General features: G+C 37.6%; 1 long non-coding RNA gene across 5 annotated transcripts in view; it reads right to left on the reverse strand.

Annotated features, from left to right (window-relative positions):
* The window catches only part of LOC101906694 (uncharacterized), a 53,293-nt gene that overhangs the window by 15,738 nt on the left and 15,535 nt on the right, over positions 1-22,020 (reverse strand). For 2 of the 5 annotated variants that reach the window (XR_003035927.2, XR_009495432.1), the window contains 4 exons: positions 15,557-15,714; positions 14,816-14,885; positions 14,644-14,700; positions 13,002-13,154 (listed from right to left, as the gene is read on the reverse strand). This is a non-coding gene — a long non-coding RNA (uncharacterized lncRNA). Of the gene's footprint in view, positions 1-728; positions 808-5,157; positions 6,296-9,550; positions 10,450-13,001; positions 13,155-14,643; positions 14,701-14,815; positions 14,886-15,556; positions 15,715-22,020 lie in introns of those variants that run through there. The other 3 variants (XR_009495431.1, XR_003035928.2, XR_003035926.2) reach the window with 3 other exon arrangements.

Below are 22,020 nucleotides of genomic sequence, written 5' to 3' on the forward strand. Positions count from 1 at the left end.
CTTCTCTCTTTTGGAATGGCAATGTTCACCCTACCATTGTATTTTGGAAGCTCGCAACTTGTTTGATTTGAGAAGTTTAAAGTTGTAGAGGAATTTACTTCAGGATAAATTTTACCTTCTGTCTCATCCATATCTGATTTAGATGATAAATTAGATAAGACTTTGGATTTAGACTTTAGTGTTGATACTGCAACAAATTAAGACATTTTGAGTTGTTGGGATGAAATACATGTATTTTGCACATAAGAAGAACATTAATTTGGGGAGCTCAGGAATGGAAAGCTACCTACTGAATATTTGTGTTTCCTCAAAACTTGTATGTTGAATCCTAATTCCTAATATGATGGTATTCAAGGTGGGGACTTTGGAAGGTTATTAGGGTCATAAGATTATTGCCTTTACAAATGAGAACTCAGAGAGCTCTCCTGCCCTTTCTTACTGTGTATGGACTTAGCAAGAAGACAGTCATCTATGAACCAAGTGGTAGACTCTCACCAGACAATAAATCTGCTGGTGCCATGATCTTGGTCTTTCTCTAGAATTGTTAGAAATAAATGTTTGTTTGTTTAAGTCACATAGTTTATGATAATTTTGGTATAGGAGCCAAAACTGACCTTTGTCACATTGATTTGGGGGGCAATGTTTTACCCTATAACCTCACTGCTGTGATAGATCGAGTCATTAATTTGTTCAAGTTCATACTTTTTATTAGAAAAGAGAAATAACTTCTAGGATCCTTTCATGCTGGGCTGGATACCAGAAGTCCCTGCTGAAATTATTTTTTCAGAAACACATTTTTGATTAGGGCTGAAAAGCAAGATTAAAGGTTATATTACCAGGTTAGTATGAGATTAATAGTATCCAAAGCACTAAATATTTATTCAACATGTATTTATTTGGTCCACTAAGTTGTGTATTAAGGCTCTAAAATTGTACTAGCTACTGAGAATATAACAGGAACCAGATACAATTATCATCCTCAAAAAGTTAGAGGCAAGCAAGATAGGAAAAACATGTAATTACATTTTGAAAAAGAAAAAAATTGTTCCAAATCTGATCTGAAAAAGAACATGCTTTGAGTGATATACGTCATATTGTCCTTTTGGGAGAAATTATTACTTCTGATTAACTTTTAAATAATTTCCATACAAACTTTAATAGCTAAAATGTTGCTCTGAGGAATCAAGTAACTCACCATCCAGATGACTCTCAGTTGAAAGTCTGATGAACTTCTACCAAATATTCTTTCCTTCTTTCTCTGATTCAACAATGACTATCTAATCATTCTTTTGACTATAAAAATCTCTCACCAAGAAAGAATCTTTAGCATATTCATAGGCCTTTTCCTCACAGCAAAGTTGTAATGAAACTTTGACACATGTTCATAACTAAATTGGCTGAAAAGCAGCACCAAGTGGCCCTCAACAGATAACTAGATGAAGAAGATGTGGTGTATATGCACAATGAAATATTACCCAGACATAAAAAGAGTGAAATATTGCCCTTTGCAGCAATGTGGATGAATCTGGAGAATACTATGCTTAGTAAATGAGTTAGACAGAGAAAAATAAATACTATATAATATTACTTTTATGTGGAATCTAAAAAATAATACAGATGAGATATATGTACAAAATGGAAACAGACTCACAGATAAGAGAAAACAAACTTGTGGGCTTCCCTGGTGGTGCTGTGGGTAGGAATCCACCTACCAGTGCAGCGGCAAGGGTTAGATCACTGCTTGGAAAGAGTCTACGTACTGTGGAGCAACATGCCCCGCAGCTGCTGAGCCCACGCTCTAGAGCCCACAAGCCACAACCACTGGGCCTGTGTGCTGGAGCTACTGAAGCCCGAGAACTTAGAGCCTGTGCTCCACAACAAGGAAGCCACCACAATGTGACGCCCATGCACTGCAGCTAGAGAAAGCCCATGTGCAGTAACAAAGACTGACTGCAACCAAAAATGAAATTAACTCATTCATTAAAAAATCTTTAAAAGAAAAGAAAAGCCTAGGGTTATGAAAGGAGAGATAAATTAGAGGTATGGTACTAACAGATCCAAACTACTATGTATAAAATAGATAAGCAACAAGGATATACTATATAGCACAAGAAATTATAGCCATTCTCTTATAATAACCTATAATGGAGTGTAATCTACAAAAATACTGAATCATTATGCTGTATATCTGAAACTAACACAGTATTGTAAATCAGCTATACTTCAGTTTAAAAAAATAGAAAGAAAATTACTAAGCATTATAATAAAAGCACACAGATAGGGGAGGCATTTGAATTTGGGTTGTAAGAGTGGGTGAGGTTGGGGATGGGGAAAATTTTTCCAGAAGTGACATCTAAATTAAATACTACAGAGTGAATAGAACAAAGGGCTGTGGGGAGATAAGAGGAATCTAAGAGTAGTAAAGACAAGAAACCTAGAAGACGGAAAACATTATCTGTATAGCAGGCCTGTCAGATAGGGCAGGCCTGCCCTATCTATGTCCCTTGGCTTGAAAACATCCTTGTTCTCAGGGCACTCCCACCTCTTTGTACCTGCATCTCCACCTGAGACTTTTCCCCAGGACAGCAGAAGGCCATTCTTTCCTCTTTTGGGAAATGCTGGTAAAAAAAAACTTGAGGACTGACATCTCCAATAGCAGCCCTGAACCAATGACAGAGTGGTGCAGTTAATATGAAAACACCCTAGTTCCTTCTCCTCCTATCTCCTTCAAGTGGGATAATTCTGGTAAGTTTCCCAGAATTTCCCCAGGGATTTAGTTCCAATCCCCCCTTGTGGGTCTGGCTTCCTTTTCCTGTGCTGTTTCTCAGCTCCCTACCAATGTTTTCCCTACTTTTCAAAATGCTTTCCCTCTAGCCCTTGTCACATGGTCTGCTCTGGGGAATCCAGACTATGCAGTCTTATTGAGTGAGTTGCAAGTGGCTGGACAACAGAGAAAATTTGTAATATCCAAAGAGGTTTAAGCAAGGTTTGGCCAGAGTATACAGGGCCCTATTTTACCAATTTAACATATAAAACAACAGAATGCTTGGGTAAGCTTTAATTTCAGATAAATACTAAGTAACATTATAGTATAAGTATGTCCCACGTATTGAAAAACTACTTATTATTTATCTGAAATTTAACTAGGCATCCTGCATTTTATCTGGCATTGCTACACAATCTAGAAAGGATTTGGAGCGTTATCTATAGGATACTTTGATTACAGCTTGAAACATGGATTTGGGAAAGGCTGGGGAAACCAGTGAGGAGGCCTGGGCCTGGAAAGGTCAGGGAGATGGGAAGAGTGAATAGAAAGCATAAGGGCATTTAGAAAGCTATCTGCACATCTCAGACTAGCTCCAGGGCAACAGAACTCTCTCGCTGGACAGAATGGGAAAAGACTTCCAAAAACTGAGTTCAAGATGTCTGAAAATACCCCCCTAACTGTTTAGACAAAGATATCAAAGTAGCAGTAGAGGCCTCCTTCCCCTGCCTCACCTGTGCGCTTATGCCCATACAGTGAAGCACTCTTCTTTGGACCCAAACACCCAGCCCTCTAAATCAGGCTGCAGGGACCCTTTGGGCCTAGACCACTTCTCCTAAGCTGTTCTGAAGACCTGCATTAGAATGGACTCGGCTCAGCCTTGTCCCCAGACAAGCCTCTAACCAGATCTTCTGGGAATTACCAGCTGTGCATGGCAAAGAGCACTAAGGAAAAGCAAATTCTCTTGTTGGTCATTTTCTCTTTGTTACTGTGGCTTTACCCCGAGATGGACCTTGCCCTATCTGATAATTCCAGCCATAAAGCCCACATGTCTCAGTGATCTCGCTGAAAATTCAACCTCATTATGGAGATGAATGGAGAGCATACTTTGCTTTATCATATGGCTTTCTCTGTGTAAAGAACTCTTCAGTTTCATTTCAACTTTCATGAAGGAAATTCTACTCCTGTGGGAATCTACTTCAAAAACAATATATTAAAAAAGAAGAAAAATGAAACCCATTTTACCAATGGTAGATTCTTTATCTGTTTCATACTGTTTCTTCAATTTGTAAAATGCGCACCAAAGACCACTAGGGAACATAATTTGAATTTCTTTATAGGAAAGTTAAACTGTTGAAAGATTAAAAAAAGAGAAAAAACTGCATCAAAATGAAAACAGGCCTTCATCATTTTCTAACACCTGAATTTGATTATAACTTTCATTTCTGGAATTGCATAAGGCTATTTCTTCAAACTAAATTGTGAATACTTGTGTCAGACATTAGAAAGGCATATGCATGAATGGTTATCTTGAAGTCATCTGTTTTCTACCCACATTCACATACACACAGACACCACTGTATGAGTGATTTGAGTTAGCATGTAACTGGGAAGGGTTAATTTTGATCCCATATTGGATCTGTGTCTGTAAGTTTAACCCTTGTTTTGCCACTTTTGTAATTATAGCAAATATAATGATCTACCTCAAGGAACTCTGCCCCCCTCCGCCTGACCCTTAAACTAAAGTGCCTTTGTTTAGCTCACAGGGAGATAACCTGACCCTGCCCACCTGTGAAGGACTGTGACATTCAGGCGTGGCTCAAAAATTCACATTTGGGGGGCCAGAATACAGATAGCTGTGGCATCCTTATTTATTAATATGGCATGAGATATTCCATTTCACACCACCTATGAAATGGCTATCAGGAAGTGAAACTAGCACATTCTCCTACCTGAGCTTTGCCATTTTAGGAGATATTTGCAAGAATTAAATGGTCTTTTTACTTTGTTTCCCCTCCTCTCATCTCTGATCCATAAAAGAACCTGGCATCCAGGCCCCAACAAGATGGTTATTTTAAGACATTAGTCTGCTGTCTTCTTGGTCAGCCAGCTTTTCAAATAAAATCACATTCCTTGCCTCAACAACTCATCTCTCAGATCTATTGGCCTATCATGGGGTGAGCAACATGAGCTTGGACTCAGTAACAAGCAGAGCTGTTAATCACATTAAGCCATCCCACAGTAATCTTGGTACCCTAGGGTCTCTGATCTACTCTGTGCCAAGGATCATTTTTATTATTTACATATAGTATATGTTTAATTCTCATAATAACTTCATTCTCTCAAAAAACCTTCTCTACTTTACAGCTGTAGAAACTGAGACTTAAAAAATTGAATAATTTTCCCAAGGTCACATAGTCAATAAATGAAAGCTTTGTGCTGAATTTTGTCCCCTCTAAAATGTATGTATATTTAGGTCCTAACCTCTAATATGTCAGAATATAACTGTACTCCTTCCTCTGCCTTTTATTCTATTCAGGCCTTCACTGGATTGGATGATGCCCACCAACATTGGAGAAGGCAATCTACTTTACTAAACCCACGGATTCAAGTGCAAATCTCATTCAGAAATTCTGTCAAATTTACCCAGATATAATATTTATTCATTCCTCAGGTACTCTATGGCTAGACAAGTTGATACATAAATGTAACCATCTCAATTGAAGAGACAGATAGACACAGAGAATCAAAACTAGCTAGATCAGCAACCCATGAGAGCCTGTGCCAAGGTTGGAAAATTTAAGCTATAATTGATGAATTGTCAGAGGCTTAGTGTGGACAAATTTGAGAATTAAAAACTCCAAAGAGACCCAATCATAGAGAGAACCCACAGTATTGTGAGATTTACCTCCAGGAGTTTCTACCAGGCCCTCATAGTGAATATCAGAGACAAATCTCATCATGCTTCCAGCAGTGGGAGGGGAAAAGGATTTTTCTGTATTTTCAAATTCACCAGAGCATTCTGTTCTTTTTTTTATTTTAAGTGTTATTGGAGTATAGTTGATTTACAATTAGTTTCTGCTGTACAGCAAGGTGAATCAGTTATCAGTTCTGTTCAACTCACTTCAGTCGCTCAGTCATGTCCAACTCTCTGCGACCCCATGAATAGCAGCACGCCAGGCCTCCCTGTCCATCGCCAACGCCCAGAATTCACTCAGACTCACGTCCATCGAGTCAGTGATGCCATCCAGCCATCTCATCCTCTGTCGTCCCCTTCTCCTCCTGCCCCCAATCCCTCCCAGCATCAGAGTCTTTTCCAACGAGTCAACAGTTTACATGAGGTGGCCAAAGTACTGGAGTTTCAGCTTTAGCATCATTCCTTCCAAAGAAATCCATTCAGAATGGACTGGTTGGATCTTCTTGCAGTCCAAAGGACTCTCAAGAGTCTTCTCCAACAGCACAGTTCAAAAGTATCAATTCTTCAGCGCTCAGTTTTCTTCACAGTCCAGCTCTCACATCCATACATGACCACTGGAAAAACCAGTTATAAGTATATATATATCCACTCTTTTTATGATTCTATTCCCATATAGGTCATTAGAGAGTATTGGGTAGAGTTCCCTGTGCTATACAGTAGGTTCTTATTAGTTATCTATTTTATATATAGTAGTGTATATCTGTTAATCCCAATCTCCCAATTTACCCCTCCCTCCCACCTTTCCCCTTGGAGAGCATTCTGTTCCTAATGAATTTTGCCCTCAGGAGAAATTATTTTACCAGAACCTAACTTGCTCGGATTTTGTCAGAGCTTAATCTACTTGAAGGAAGGGAAATAACCAAATCCTACTGATTTAGCCTTCCATGTGGGAGAAACAGGAACATATGACTTCCCAGGTAAACTTCACCAAACATTTAAAGAAGAGTTGATACCTATTCTTCTCAAATATTCTGAAAAATTCAAGGTTAAGGAACACTTCCAAGCTTATTCTATGAGGCTAGTGTTACTGTGATACCAAAATCCAACAAAACACTCCAAAAAGAACAAAAACTTATAGGTCAATGTCTCTGATAAGCATAGATGCAAACTACCCCGCCCCAAATATTAGCAAACCAAATTCAGCAATACATTAAAAAGATCATATGCCATGATTATTTGGAATATATTTCAAGGATGTAAGGATGCTTCAATACACACAAATCAGTCAATCTGATGCACAGCATTAATGAAATGAAGGATGGAACTCACATGGTAACTTCCATAGATGCTTAAAAAGCATTTGACAAAATCCAACATCCATGTACAACAAAACTCTTAACAAAGTGTGTGTAGAGGAAATATCTCAACATAGCAACAGTCATATACAACAAACCCACAGCTAACATTATACTCTATGATGAAAAGCTGAAAGCTTTTCCTCTAAGATCAGGAATAGGACGAGAATGTGATCTCACTGAGGCAGAAGATCAATGTTGGAAGTCTTAGCTACAGAAATAAGCAAGGAAAAGAAATAAGAGCATCCAAATGGAAAGGGAAGAAGTTTCACTATAGAAATATAACTATTTGCAGACAACATGATATGATATATAGAAAATCATAAAGATATCAAAAGACTGTTAGAACTAATAAATGAATTCAGTAAAGTTGCAAGATAAAATTAATATATAGAAATCTGTTACATTCTATACACTCATAACAAGCTATCAGAAAAATAAGAAAACAATCCCGTTTACAATTTTACTAAAAAGAGTGAAGTACCTAGGAACAAATTTAACTGAGAAGATGAAAGACCTGTACCCTGAAAACTGTAAGACATTGATGAAAGAAACTGATAATGACACAAATAAATGGAAGAATATGTCATGCTCATGGATTGGAAGAACTAATATTGTTAAAAATATCCATACTACCAAAAGCAATCTATAGATTCAATGCAATTATTAAAATAATATCTTTCACAAAACTAGAACAAATAATTCTAAAATTTGTATGGAACTGCAAAAGACCCCAAATATCCAAAGCAAACTTAAGAACAAGGATGGAGGTATCATACTCCTTGATTTCAAAGTATACCACAAAATTATAGTAATCAAAGCATAATGGTACTGGCACAAAAACAGACATAAAAATCAGTGGAACAACAACAAAAAAATCAGTGGAACAGAATAGAGAGCCAGAAATAAACCCACACTTATATGACTAATTAATCTATGACAAAAGAGGCAAGAATATGCAATGAGGGAAAAATTAAGCTCTTGAATAAATAGTGCTGGGAAAATTACACACAAAAGAATCAAATCAGACTACCTTCTCACACTACACACAAAAATAAACTCAAAATCAATTAACAATTTAAACATAAGACCCGCAACCATAAAACTTCTGGAAGTAAACATAGGCAGTATGCTCTTTGACGTTAGTTTTACCAATAATTTCAAGGGTTTTTTTCCCAAAGGCAAGGGAAACAAAAGGATGGGACTACATCAAACTAAAAAGTCTTTGCATAACAAAAGAAACTATCAAGAAAACAAGAAAGCAGCCTTCTGAATGGAAGAAGGTATTTGCAAATAACATATCTGATAAGGGATTATAAAATCCATTTGTAATATGCAAAATATACAAAGAACTCATAATGCAATATCCAAAACAAAACCTGATTAAAAAATAGGCAAAGGATCTGAATAGATATCTTTCCAAAAAACAAACACAAATGGCCAACAGACACATGAAAAGATGCTGAACATTGCTAATCATCAGAAAAATGCAAATCAAAACCACAATGAGATATCACCACACCTGTCAGAATAGTTATTATAAAAAATATAATCAATAACAAGTGTTGGTGAGGATATAGAAAAAAGAAAACCCACATGCACTGTAGACAGAATGTAAATTGGCACAACCACTATGGAAAACAATATATAGATTTTTCAAAATATTAAGTTTAAAAATACCATACAATCCAGCAGTTCTACTCCTTGGTATTTTTCTGAAAGAAAACAAACCATTAATTTGAAAAGATATATGCACTCCTATGTTCACTGCAGCATTCTTTGCAAAAGTTAAGACATGAATATGGCCTAGGTGTCCATAAATTGTTGACTAGATAAAGAAGATATAGTATATATATATATCTATAATGGAACGTTACTCAGCATTAAAAAAGAATGAAATCTTACCATTAGCAGCAATCTGGATGAACCTATAGGGTATTATGCTATGTGAAATGTCACTTATATATGAAATCTAACAAAACAAATGAACACACACACACACACAAAACAGAAACACACATACCAATAAAGGAAATAAACTAGTTGTTGTCAGAGGGCAGGGAAGTGGGATAAATGAGCAAAATAGGTGAAAGGGATTAAGAAGTACAACTTCTAGTTATAGAATAAAAAAGTCATGAGGATGTAATGTACAGCACAAAGAATAGTATTGTGATAACTTTTACAGTGACAGATGGGAACTATACTCATAATGGTGATTACTTCATAATGTATAAAAGTGTTGAATTACTAGAACTGAAACAAATATTACTTCGTAAGTCAACAAAACTCCAATAAAAATTGAAATAATAGTTGTGAGATTTAAAAGGAAAAAGAAAAACCAGAGCTGAATAGCCAAGAACTGTGAGACAACTATAAAATGTAACATCTAGAAAGATTAGGAAGAGATAAAGAAACAGAAAAGAACATTGAAGCAGTTATGGCCGAGAATTCCCCAAATTATTGTCAGACACCAAACCAGATTCAATAAGCATAAAGAACATGAAACAGAATAAATGTCAAAAATACCTACACTTAGACATAGCATACTCAAGTTTCAGAAAATGAAAGAGCAAGAAAAATCTTGAGAGAAGCCAGAAACAAAAAAAAACCTTACCTTTAGAGGAGCAAAGAAACCTTGCAAGGAAGAAGAGCATGGAGTAAAACATTTGAAGTCTAGACAAAAACAAAATGAAAGAACTACCCAGAATCCTGTACACTGGAAGACTAGGCTTCAAATAAAGGAGAAATACTTTCTCACACAAACAAAAGTTGAAGGAATTTGTTTCCAGTAGACCTACCTTGCATGAAATATTACAAGAAGTTCTTTAGAGAGAAGGAAAATGATAAAGATCAGAAATTCAGATCTGCATAAAGGAACACCATTGAAGAATGAATTTGGGAAGATAAAATAATTTCACTTTTATTTTTAATCTAACCATTTGTTCAAAATAATAAAAGCAACAATGTACTGAATTATAACTTTACATATCAGTCAGTTCAGTCGCTCAGTCGTGTCCAACTCTGCGACCCCATGAACCTCAGCACACCGGGCCTCCCTGTCCATCACTGACTCCCAGAGTCCAACCAAACCCATGTCCATTGAGTCTGTGATGCCATCCAACCATCTCATCCTCTGTCATCGCCTTCTCCTCCTGCCCTCAATGTTTCCCAGCATCAGGGTCTTTTCAAACGAGTCAGCTCTTCACGTCAGGTGGCCAAAGTATTGGAGTTTCAGCTTCAACATCAGTCCTACCAGTGAACAACCAGGACTGATCTCCTTTAGGATGGACTGGTTGGATCTCCTTGCTGTCCAAGGGACTCTCAAGAGTCTTCTCCAACACCACAATTCAAAACATCAATTCTTCAGTGCTCAGCTTTCTTTATAGTCCAACTCTCACATCCATACATGACCACTGGAAAAACAATAGCCTTGACTAGATGGATCTTTGTTGACAAAGTAATATCTCTGTTTTTTAATATGCTGTCTAGGTTGGTCATAACTTTCCTTCCAAGGAGTAAGCGTCTTTTAATTTCATGGCTGCAATCACCATCTGCAGTGATTTTGGAGCCCAGAAAAATAAATTCTGCCACTGTTTCCACTGTTTCCCCATCTATTTGCCATGAAGTGTTGAGACCAGATGCCATGATCTTAGTTTTTGTATAGATTTTATGAATTATGGCAATGACACAATGAATTGGAAAGAGAAATTAGAAATATTTTATTATTATAAGGTCATACACTATCTGTGAATTGCTACAGTGTTATTTGAAAGTGGATTTGGACTAATTGTAAATGTATCTTCACCAAAGAAGATATACAGATGATGAAAAGCATATGGAATGATGTTCCACATCATATGTCACCAGGAAATTGCAAATTAAAGCAATGATGAGATATCCCTACAGACCTATTATAAAGGCCAGAATTTAAAACACTGACAACACCAACTGCCTGTGAGGATGTGGAGTAAGAGAGACTCTCACTCATTGTTGGTGGGAATGCAAAGTGGTACAGCCACTTTGGAAGACAGTTCAGTAGTTTCTTACAAAACTGAACATACTCTTACCATAATCATACTCTTTGGTATTTATTGAAAACATTTTTGTTGTTTACTTGATAAGTTGTGTCCAACTTTTCTGCAACCCTATGGACTGTAGCTTATGTCTACACAAAAAACCTGCTTAAAGAGGTTTAAAACAGCTTTATTCATAATTGCCAAGACTTTCAAGAAACTAGGATATCCTTCAGTAAGTGAATGGATAAATAAACTGTGGTACATCTAAACAACACAATATTATTCAATGCTAAAAAGAAATAAGATACTAAACCACAGAAAGACATGGAAAAACCTTAAATACATATTAGTAAATTAAAGAAGACAAACTGAAAGCTACATACTACATGATTCCAACAGTATGATACTCTGAATAAGGCAAAAATATGGAAACAGTAAAAGATCAGTGATTGCCAGGGACTGGCGGTAGTGGGGTGGGATGAATAGGCAAAGCCTATCCCAGAGGAATTTTAGGATAGAGCAATGATTCTGTGTGATACCACAATGGTGGATAGATGTTATACATTTGTCAAAACTCACAGACTATACACCACGACAAATGAAACAATGTGAACTACAGACTTTGAGTGACAATCCCTGGTGGCTCAATGGTAATGAATTTGCCTGCAATGAAGGACCTGCGGGAGACGCTGGTTGGATCCGTGAGTTGGGAGGTTCCCCTGGAGGAGGAAATGGCTACCTACTCCAGTATTCTTGTCTGGGAAATCTCACAGATAGAGGAGCCTGGCTGGCTACAGTCCATGGGGTTGCAAAAATTCGGATGTGTTTGAGTGTGCATGCATGCATATGTAGCATAGGTTCATCGTTTGTAAATAATGTACCTCTCTAGTGTGGGAGGTTCATAATGGATGTGGTTGTACATGTGTTAGAACAGGAGGTATATGAGAGCTCTCTGTACTTTCCACTCAATTGTACTATGAATCTAAAATTGCTCTAAAAAAGGAGTTTATTAATTAAGAAATTTATTTGTACAGAGATTTTCTTTTTCCCCCCTTTTGTCTCCAAAAGCCTCATCAGATCCAGTCATTTCCCAAGGTGAGAATAATGGAAAAGGCCTTTTAGTAAAGCTGACTAAAAGAGCTGCTAAAAAGATTTTACCCAGGTAGTGTTTACCTTGCAGTTACCTCCTAATACAGGATTAGAATCTCTTTCTGTCCCTAGCTCTGTCTGGCTAGGAACAATCTAACTCAAGAGGTTAAACCTTTGGTTTAACCTTTGATTAAAGAAGAGAGTGGACTCTGAAAGATAGTGAAGAAAATATTGCATGATCCCATCTGTGTGCAATGTCCAGAATAGGCAAATCCATAGTGACAAAAAATAGATTACTGGTAGTCAGGGTCTGTGGGAAAAGGGCCACAGCTAAGGAATGTGGGTTTTTGGAGGGACTGATGAATATGTCCTAAAATTTATTTTTGTGATGGTTGCACAAATCTGTGACTATACTAAAAACCATAGAAGTATATTATATGGTTTATAATTTATATTCCAATAAAATTGTTTTTGAAAAAGGAAGGCAAGGCAAAACAAGAGCTAAAATGACCAAGGAGTGGGAAAAAGAAGAGGGACAGGAAAGATAAAATCAAAAGGGGCAAAGTTTCCTGGTCATCCTGCAATGTCCAGCCTCAGAGGAATGACCACATGGGTATGCCTTAGCATTTTAAATTTTGAGCTTCAAGTTTTTAAGGAAATACAGACAAGAGTGAAGAAGTCAACTCTGAATCTCAGTGCTTCTGTGAGCCATGTAGAGACTGCAATAATCAACTGGAACCCAAGAGACAGTTTTGCACATGCTTCTGGACTCTCTCTGTGTGCCTGTCTATCTAACGGTGGTTGTTTGGGATCCATCTGTTTTTACTACAAAGGGAAACTCACAGTAAAGAGTTACTTACTTTTGAATTCCTCTTGATGTTTTAAATTTTAGGGTAGGATCAAACATAAACCTCAGAGAACTGTGTACTCATATTGTATTCTTTAGTCATCATAAATTGCTTGTAGTTAGTTGGGTTTTGTTGTTTTGCCATCTGCCTCCATTGAAGAATGCACTGAAAAAACAATCTTTAAAATTCAGCATCATCTTTATTGAGTTCACAAGACCTGATATCAAAAGCACCTGAAGCTCTTATCAAATGCACAGATGCAAAGATAGTGAATTATAATCCTGAGACTGCAACCAGAAATATGATTCTATATGTTAACATATAATTATATGTTAACAAAGGCTTCTTCTGTTGCATTTCCCAGCTGAAAACTACTGTGGTACATCACCTTTTCCTTCTTTATAACACCCCAGAAATGTTTTTGAGAAAAAAGTTGAAGTCCAGAAATAAAGTTATTTAGAGAGTGAGAAGGCTTGGATAAGATGGCAGATCTCTTGAGTCTTCACTCAGTGTTTTTCTTACCACACCATATCGATGTCACTTACTGATCTGCTAATTTTTAGGGATCAATAAAGGAGAGTCAGTGCTTCTCATTCCATGTAAATACTAACCTGAGGGAAATACTGTGGCTTACCCAAGACTTTAGAATTAGGAAGACCTTACCAACTGAGATTAGCACATGAAAGGAGTTGGGAACTGCAGGGCCTTGAGTCATCAGGTGTGAAACAGTCCAGAAGTTCACAGGCCTTTGCTTCATTGCCTGCTGGGTTAGTCTGACCTTCCTCCAATCTATCCCTAAAATTCCAATCTCTCCACCTTTCAATGAGAGCACCTCTTAGAAATATGAGATGCCTTATATTTCTGTGGAGAAGCTCCATATGATATAAGCATTTTCAAAGAAAAGACAGTTCTTTGAAGAACATTTTATTGATGGGATTTTTCCCCCTAAGAAATAAAAGGTTTAATTTGAAAAGCCCAGATATTAGATGGAATTATTCATACTTTGGGGTTTCCAGGGACCAAAAAATGTGCAAAATCACAATACTCAGAAGGGTAATTTATTTATATTATATGTCAATTAGCAATATGTAGATGTCCCAAAATTGGTTATAGTTATATACTGCAATGGGAATTCCCTGGCCACTCAGTGGTAAAGAATCTGCATACAATACAGGAGACAGGGGTTTGATCCATGGGTCGGGAAAATCCTCTGGAGAAGGAAATGCCAACCCACTCCAGTATTCTTGCCTGGGAAATCCCAGAGACAGAGGAACCTGGCAGGCTACAGTCCATGGGGTCACAAGAGTTGGAAACGATTTAGCAACTAAACAGCAACAACAGATATACTGCAATAACTTCTAATCTGTTACTCATGTAATGACAATGACAAATTGCAAATTACAAAATGCAACAACAACAAACCTGATTCTTCTTGACTGAGACTGCTTCCATTCTGGTTCACTTATTCATTTTTTTCTCTCTACGCACACACTTGCACACACAAACAGGGCATTTCAGTCACTCAAAGCTACAGCAGTTTGGAGATCAAAGTCTCTACATGTTCAGGTTAGAAGTTCTCTTGAATAGTTAAAACTAGTGTGAAATCACTTAAATTTCCATAAATTTCATTTGCTTTTTTCAAGACACATCTTACCTGGCTCATCAAGATGGAGTGGTAAGGAAATTGCTTGAGATTAATATTCAAATGGTCCTAGAAATAAACCAACAAGTTGAATTAAAGGTAATATGCATTTGTAGCAATTGTTCAACTACTTAGATTCAGTTTTTTTGATTCCAGAATTTATGCAACTGAATATAGGGCCCACCTTACAGTTTGTGGTCTGCTCCTTAGATTGATAATGCTTTGGGTTGTATTGTCGGTTTAAATTCTTGAGCCTTAAAGGGAAATAATGCAAATGTGACCAAGTTAGACAAGTTACCTTACTTCTCAGAATCTGTTCCCCACCTATTAGTTTCTCATCTTTCAAGTTTGTAGTGAGAAATGGAGATCATTGATGTGAATCACTAAGTATAGTGACTGGCATATTAGAGAAAGTTATTGTTATTAATGATACTAACAAAGAAACTTTTGCTCAGCCATGATTAAAAAAATCAACTGGTTTTATAGCACAAGTAGAACAATTTTAATTAGAAATTACTTTCCATTTTGTTCTACAAGCAGCACCTCTATTTTCCTTGAAATCCCTAAGAATTATCAAACAGTTCCTGAGTATTTACAGTCCAAAATTTTCTGTAAAATTATGTATTGATAATATAGCATATTGACACAGCTTTTTTCAACATAATAGTGCCTCATTTCTGCACAAATAAAGTAATGTTATATTGACTGACACCTTTTGTAGAAGCAAATGTAGGAGCCAATGAATAAGCTGATCCATAACCTCTTTATTAGCAAAATTTGTTTTGATATCCTTTACTTTAACACATTTTATAATGTGCCAAAATTTTCTTCTTCCTTTCTGGTTGTGTATGGTCACTTTTTGATATTCTTCTGGCATTTTTTGTACTAGAACACCTGTCACTAGCAATATATTTTTTTAATAGACCTTATTTTTTTTAAGCAGTTTTAGCTCTTTTGACATCAGTCCTGAGGAAACTTTGATGCTACAGTTGCTTCCTTACTCCACCCGAGTTGGCACAGATGAGAAGATCACGGTTGTTGGTTGTAAGCTGCTTAGTTTTACAGCCAATGATGGTGACACAACTGCAAAAACCAAAATAAAAGAAATATTTCTTCCAGGTTCTCATGAGTGGATTATAGTATATATAAAGATAAAGATAATTGCACATTTTAAAATATTTTGTTGAAAATAAAAAAGCTGTAACCATAACAAAAGATCACAAAAATGGCAGTCAATGTTGTTATCTTTTTCTTCTGGTTCATCTAGTATTCAAAAATGAAATACTGATAATGCATATTGTGATATTCTATAACTTCTTATTAGGATGTATTTCCAGAAATCGATGTCTCTAAAATCAAAAGCTTTTAACAAGATCTACAAACATTAATATTGAAGTATTGTACTAGTTCTGACTGCCATAACAAGTACCAGAGACTGGATGGCTTAAATAACAGAAATTAACTTCTCACATTCTGGAGGTTGGGAAGTCCAAGAACAAGATGCAGGAAAAGTCAGTCCCTGGTTATGGCTTCCTGGATTGCAGGCAGCTGCCTTCTTGCTGTACCCTCACATGGTAGAGAGACAGACAAAGAAGGATCTAGCTTCCTCTTCTTATAGGACTACCAATCCTATTGGATTAGAACCTCAGTCCTACAACCTCATTTAACCTTGGTTACCTCCTAAAATCTCTATCTCCAAGTACAGTCACATTGCAGATTAGCACTCAATTCTATGAATTCTGTGGGAACACAATTCAATCCATAGCAGGTATGTTCCCTGGTAGTTCAGCTGGTAAAGAATCCACCTGCAATGCAGGAGACCCCGGTTCAACTCCTGGGTCAGGAAGATCCCCTGGAGAAGGGATAGGCTACCCACTCCAGTATTCTGTCCTGGAGAATTCCATGGATTGTATAGTCCATGGGGTTGCAAAGAGTTGGACATGACTGAGCAACTTTCACTTTTACTTTCTAAAATAGAATAGGAAGGGAGGGCAAAAAATGAGGGAAGGGAGAGAAATTTTTCAGGGTGTGAAGATATAACTGTTGGTGTCTTGGTCTTTTCAGCTTCTGAATGAGCTGCCCTTAAGTTTATGGCCTTAAGTTTTACCGCTACAAGCAGCCATTAGCTGTAAGAAACATTTCCTGGCAGTCTGTCCCACACAAAGGTGTAAGCTAGCATCTTCTAGCAAGTTTCCACAGAATTCTCTGTTAGCTGGCATTGTTATAGCAACCGAAGTGCCAATGGAGGCAGTCATGGTCTTCATCATCAAGTATCACTATGGCAACAGGAGTCTCTGGAAAGTAAAAGTAAAGAAAAAAAAAAAACACCTTAAACTGTCATCTGGAATCAAAGAGGTTTGTGAAGGAAAAAAGGTGGAGGCTGAAATGAACATGAGGCTGGAGCAAGGGGCAGAGCAAAGAGAAATGATTGTACAGAAGCTGAACAAACAAGAGAGAAAGGAAACAAAACAGAGGGCAGAGACGTGGCTCACATAAGAAATAAGGCAGGAAAAAACATATTCACACAAAATGGTGAAAAGTGTTCCCCAGTGAAGGATTTGTAATATTTATTGATTTAATAAACATAGGATAGTAAGGTCTATGTTGTTGGAACTATCCAGTATGTTACTATTGCTATTTTTTCATGTATTTATTTTTTAATTGAAGGATAATTGTTTTACAGAATTTTGTTATTTTCTGTCAAACATCAACATGATGTCACTATTACTATTAAAGAAATATTTAGAATGAGGCCACAAGATAGTAAGAAAGGATAAACCAATTTATGGAGTACTTTTGGCATAGCATCCTGCTGACTAGGAATTCTTGTAATACTTGATGTTCAGAGGCACCACACTTAAATGTGCTTCTTTCTTTATTGGACAATGTGATTGCTTCAGACAAGGGCATATTGCCATTTGGTCCATTACAAATATATATTTCCTTCATTAGAGGTTCTAAATGGATGTTGTTTTCCAAGAAAGAATTAAGGTAATTACTCTAATACTATTAAAAAGTAAGTGGTAATGTCATTGGGCATAAAACATTTTTCACTTAATATTTTCTATTTTATTAGTGCTCAGACATTGAAGTTTTTCATGGCCCAATATTAATTTTTGTAAAGGGAAAAAGATCTACTTTATGAAAATGTGTCACTAAATGTTGATACATTTTTTTTTAGAATTAAGAGATGATTTTGAGAAATGAGAGATTAAAGAATAAAAATAGAGACAGGAAAAGATGTGAGATGGTGCAATCATAAAGAAATAAAACAAATGAAAAATAACAAAAGCTTGAGATTAAAACAGAAAAAAACCAGCAGTCTTGGTGCTTTGCAGAACTCTGTTCTCAAGAATTTTTGTTGTTGTTGTTCAGTTGCTGAGTCATGTCTGACTCTTTGTGACCCGTGGATTGCAGCTCGCCAGGCTTCTCTGTCCTTCACCATCTCCCAGAGTTTGCTCAGACTCATGTCCATTGAGTCAGTGATGCTTTCTAACTAAGAATTTTAATAGGATTTTAATTTTTCCTGATTTTTACTTTCACGACAACTATTTCTTTCAAGCACCTGTATTTCATGTGTCATTTGCTAACTTGATAAGGAGTGGTTTGTGGTCATTTCTCTTCTGCTCAGAAAAATGTCAGCTGCTTAACACTAGAGAGGAGCAAACCTCATCAGGAAGGCCCACATTTTAGTAGCCATTGGCCCCCATGACCTGTTCCCACTGGAAGTACAGACCAAGCTCCTGAGCAGATCATAGGAGAGATACCCATCTGGTCTCTCAGATCCTTCCCCAAAGCTTGGATGACAGCAGTGATAATGCCTTTTTGTCAAAGTTCATGATTAGAAAACCAATGCAAAGTTTTTACTAGATGACACACACTTTCAAACAAAGTTTATTTTTCTTTTGAATATTAGTTATGTTTTAATTTTTCCCTATTTTTCTAACAACACATACACCAAGCATCATCATTTATAGAAAATGTATAAAGTTTTATGAAAAGCATAAATTAAATAGCCAATTTTTAAAATTCCAGATACTTAAGAAATGAAACAAAAGTGAGATAGCATGCAAACAGAAGTCAAATTATGGATTATAACTTAAAAAAAGAAACCTTTTTTGTGAAGTATAATATATAAGCACAAACTACCTAAAAATCATAAATGCATTGTTTGATGAATTATCACATAGTGAACATACCTGTTTAATCACCCAAATCATGCTGTGGAACATTATACTTTTCTAGTGGTTTTCTGATTGTGTCAGAAAAGAATTTTGACATATTTTAAAACCACATCCATTTACATTATAAGATGGATAAGCAAAATGAAAATATTCTATTCCATCTTCTAAGAATTTATTGTACCATGTGCAGAGAGAGACCCCTGCTGGAACGATTTTTTTTTAAAGACAATGTCTGAACCAACCCAAGGAAATTATTTTTTGGGGAAAAAAAAGCTGCCACCAGTTCTTATAGCACCCTTGTAAAAATTAGAAGGTGCCCATTTTTTAGTACCCCTTACTTATCTCTGCCAGGAGATTGATTTACTATACTTATGTTAACAAATTAACATTTGTTAAGAGCAGCCCAGAGTATTGAACGGTGAGCCACAGTTCAGCAACAGATCCAAGAGAAACTGAAATAAAGAAGTTATTGTTCACAAATCCTGGAGGAAATGCCCAGTACATCTCAACGGGCCACATACAAGGGTCAAGTCAGAAAGAGAGAGGCAAGATCTTGGCACATACCTTGATTAAGCACTGGTGAAGTGCTTTGGGATTTCCAAACAAGGGCCAGATTGACCAATTCAAACCAAAAGAGCTGGGTTTTGGTAGGTCCCATGAGGGTCTTACCTAAGGGACACATAAGGCTAACCAGGCTCTGGGAGGCAGGGGAAATCTGATCACAAGGGCTGTTGGAGAAGTCATGTGAGGAACTGTTTTTTGCTTCTGATTCTATTGTCTGCTGCTGTCTGGGGCAAATACTTGTATGGCAGATCTAGTGTCCATTTAAAGTTACAGTAGGCTTCTTGGGTGAACAAAATGGATGTGGAAGCAAGAATACTATAGAGTAGCTTAGCAAAATTCTCAATACCTTAGTTTGTTGAAACAAAACACATTTCTTCTATCTGCCAGAAAAAAGTGTTGCAATAACTCTAGGATGTCTGCAGTGGGAATGATGCCCCTTTATATGTGGTTCCCCTAAGGATTGCAGACCTGCATAATGGTATACAGCGTTTATGGTCATGAGAAAAAGACGCAATATGTTAGCATGCCTTGGAAATCCCCAGAAGTATTTGAGTGCGAGAAACTGCTAATGGAAGTAAGTTAGGACTGGCTAAAGAGAACATTACTACTTTTGTTTGCATGCATGAATGATGTTTTTAAACAGTTACACGGAATGTATATTAATGCCAGACTAGGCATTAATATAGATGACTACATAGACACTATAGTCCAGTGCATCTACAGTCATCAGAAAGTCCCCTGTGAAGACAGTCTAAGACTTTTCCCCAGACACTTCTTTAAAAAAGAAAGACCGAGATGTCTGGTCACCTTGTTCAAATCCAAAGAACTGGATCCTTGTTGACTCTGGCTTAATCTTCCTCTGTCCTGAAAGATGTAAGATGTCTAGCATTTTCTGTTTATTTCTGAAATCATCTATTCTTACTTTTCAGGCAGCAAAGAATTGGAACGCTAACTGAGGTGACCAATGCCAGGGCTAGATGTGAGAGCTGTCTGGTTGGCCTGTGGACTATGAAATGCAAAGAGAAACGAATTCTGCTTTGGCGAATGGGGGTAGCTAGTAAGATTGGATTGATATGGAATATTTGATCTCATGGGGGAAATGGGAACAACAAGCATATGAGAAGCAGAGAGTCTAGAACAGATGAAAACTGATTTGGCAGGGTCAGGAGGTGAAAGTGGAGAAGATACCTTGGGTTGATGCTGCAAGAGAAGACAACCCACATGGAGAAACCCAAGGGAGAGGAGGGAAGTACTACAAGGTTAAGCTGGTTCAGAGGGGAAATTTGTCACCTCTGTGATTGTTCAGAATCCAAACAGCATTTTTAAAAATTCATTTGGCTGCTCCACATCTTAATTGTGGCACATGGGATCTAGTTCCCTGATCAGGGGTTGAACCCTGGCCCCCTGCACTGGAAGCAAAGAGTCTTTAACAACCAGACCACCAGGGAAGTCCCCAGAATCCAAACACTTTTCCTAGCTGAGGTTAATTCCAAATAGATGAGAGACAGGACTCCCCTTCTCACCAGAGGATCATAAATGAGGCAGGGGCACTCTTCCAGCTTACTGACGTGGGACATGAGCATTGCAACCCAATATCAACCATCTGACTGCTCCAGCCTGGAAATGTGAAAGTTAAGGGTATGACACTGACATAGCACTGGTTCTCTAGACAAAAGGGCCTAGAAGAAAATCTTAGATGCCAAGTTGTTGTTGTTGTTTTAATTTGCCAGGGAAACAAGAGTGAGGAGAAAAAGAAGTGGAGTAGAGCAGGAGGAAAGAAAATACAAAGTGGTGGATTACAGATCTGGCCACAGCTTCTCAAGAAGATACCATTGGTAGCTTCATTATGTGAGACACAACCACAGTGTGTGCCCAGAGGTCAGTCTCAGAACAGCCCAACAGGGGCAGAGAAGAGGAAGAACTACCAAAGTCCTCCTCATTTGGGTATTAACTCTCCTGCACTTTAGGCTGTGTTAACCTGCTCTCAGGAGCAAAAGCTCAGCATTTGTGGACAGATTGGACCAGCCCTGGACCTGCTTTGGCCATGCAAAACCTAACCCCGTCTCCAGGGAGACTGATAAAGTAGATGGTAGTAGAGATGTGTTGACATTTGCAACAAAGTGTTTAGCACCACAGAAAGAGCATGAACCCTCTTTGGAGCTGGGTAGGCTGCAGTCCATGGGGTCGCTAAGAGTTGGACACGACTGAGCGACTTCACTTTCACTTTTCACTTTCATGCATTGGAGAAGGAAATGGCAACCCACTCCAGTGTTCTTGCCTGGAGAATCCCAGGGACGGGGGAGCCTGGTGGCTCCCATCTGTGGGGTCGCACAGAGTCGGACACGACTGAAGTGACTTAGCAGCAGCAGCAGCAGCAAGCCAGGCAAGTGGCTCAGGCCTGAGGGCATGAGGGCTCAGTAGCCCTGGGGTGGCACCAGGAGATAGTCAAGGAAACCAGTGAAGATTATTTAAGGACACATCTAGTGTCTCGAGGTGGCCATGCCAATAGCAATATGGTAACAACTGTCCCCATGACCGCAGAAAAATGTAAATGAGCAAACATTTTTTTAGTTTTCTGTGGTTGCTTTAGCTACTAGATTTCATTCCAATAAATCAGCTGTCAGCATGAATAACCAAAGTG

Source organism: Bos taurus, chromosome 1 (assembly GCF_002263795.3).
Source record: "Bos taurus isolate L1 Dominette 01449 registration number 42190680 breed Hereford chromosome 1, ARS-UCD2.0, whole genome shotgun sequence".
In the NCBI taxonomy this organism is placed as follows: Eukaryota; Metazoa; Chordata; class Mammalia; order Artiodactyla; family Bovidae; genus Bos; species Bos taurus.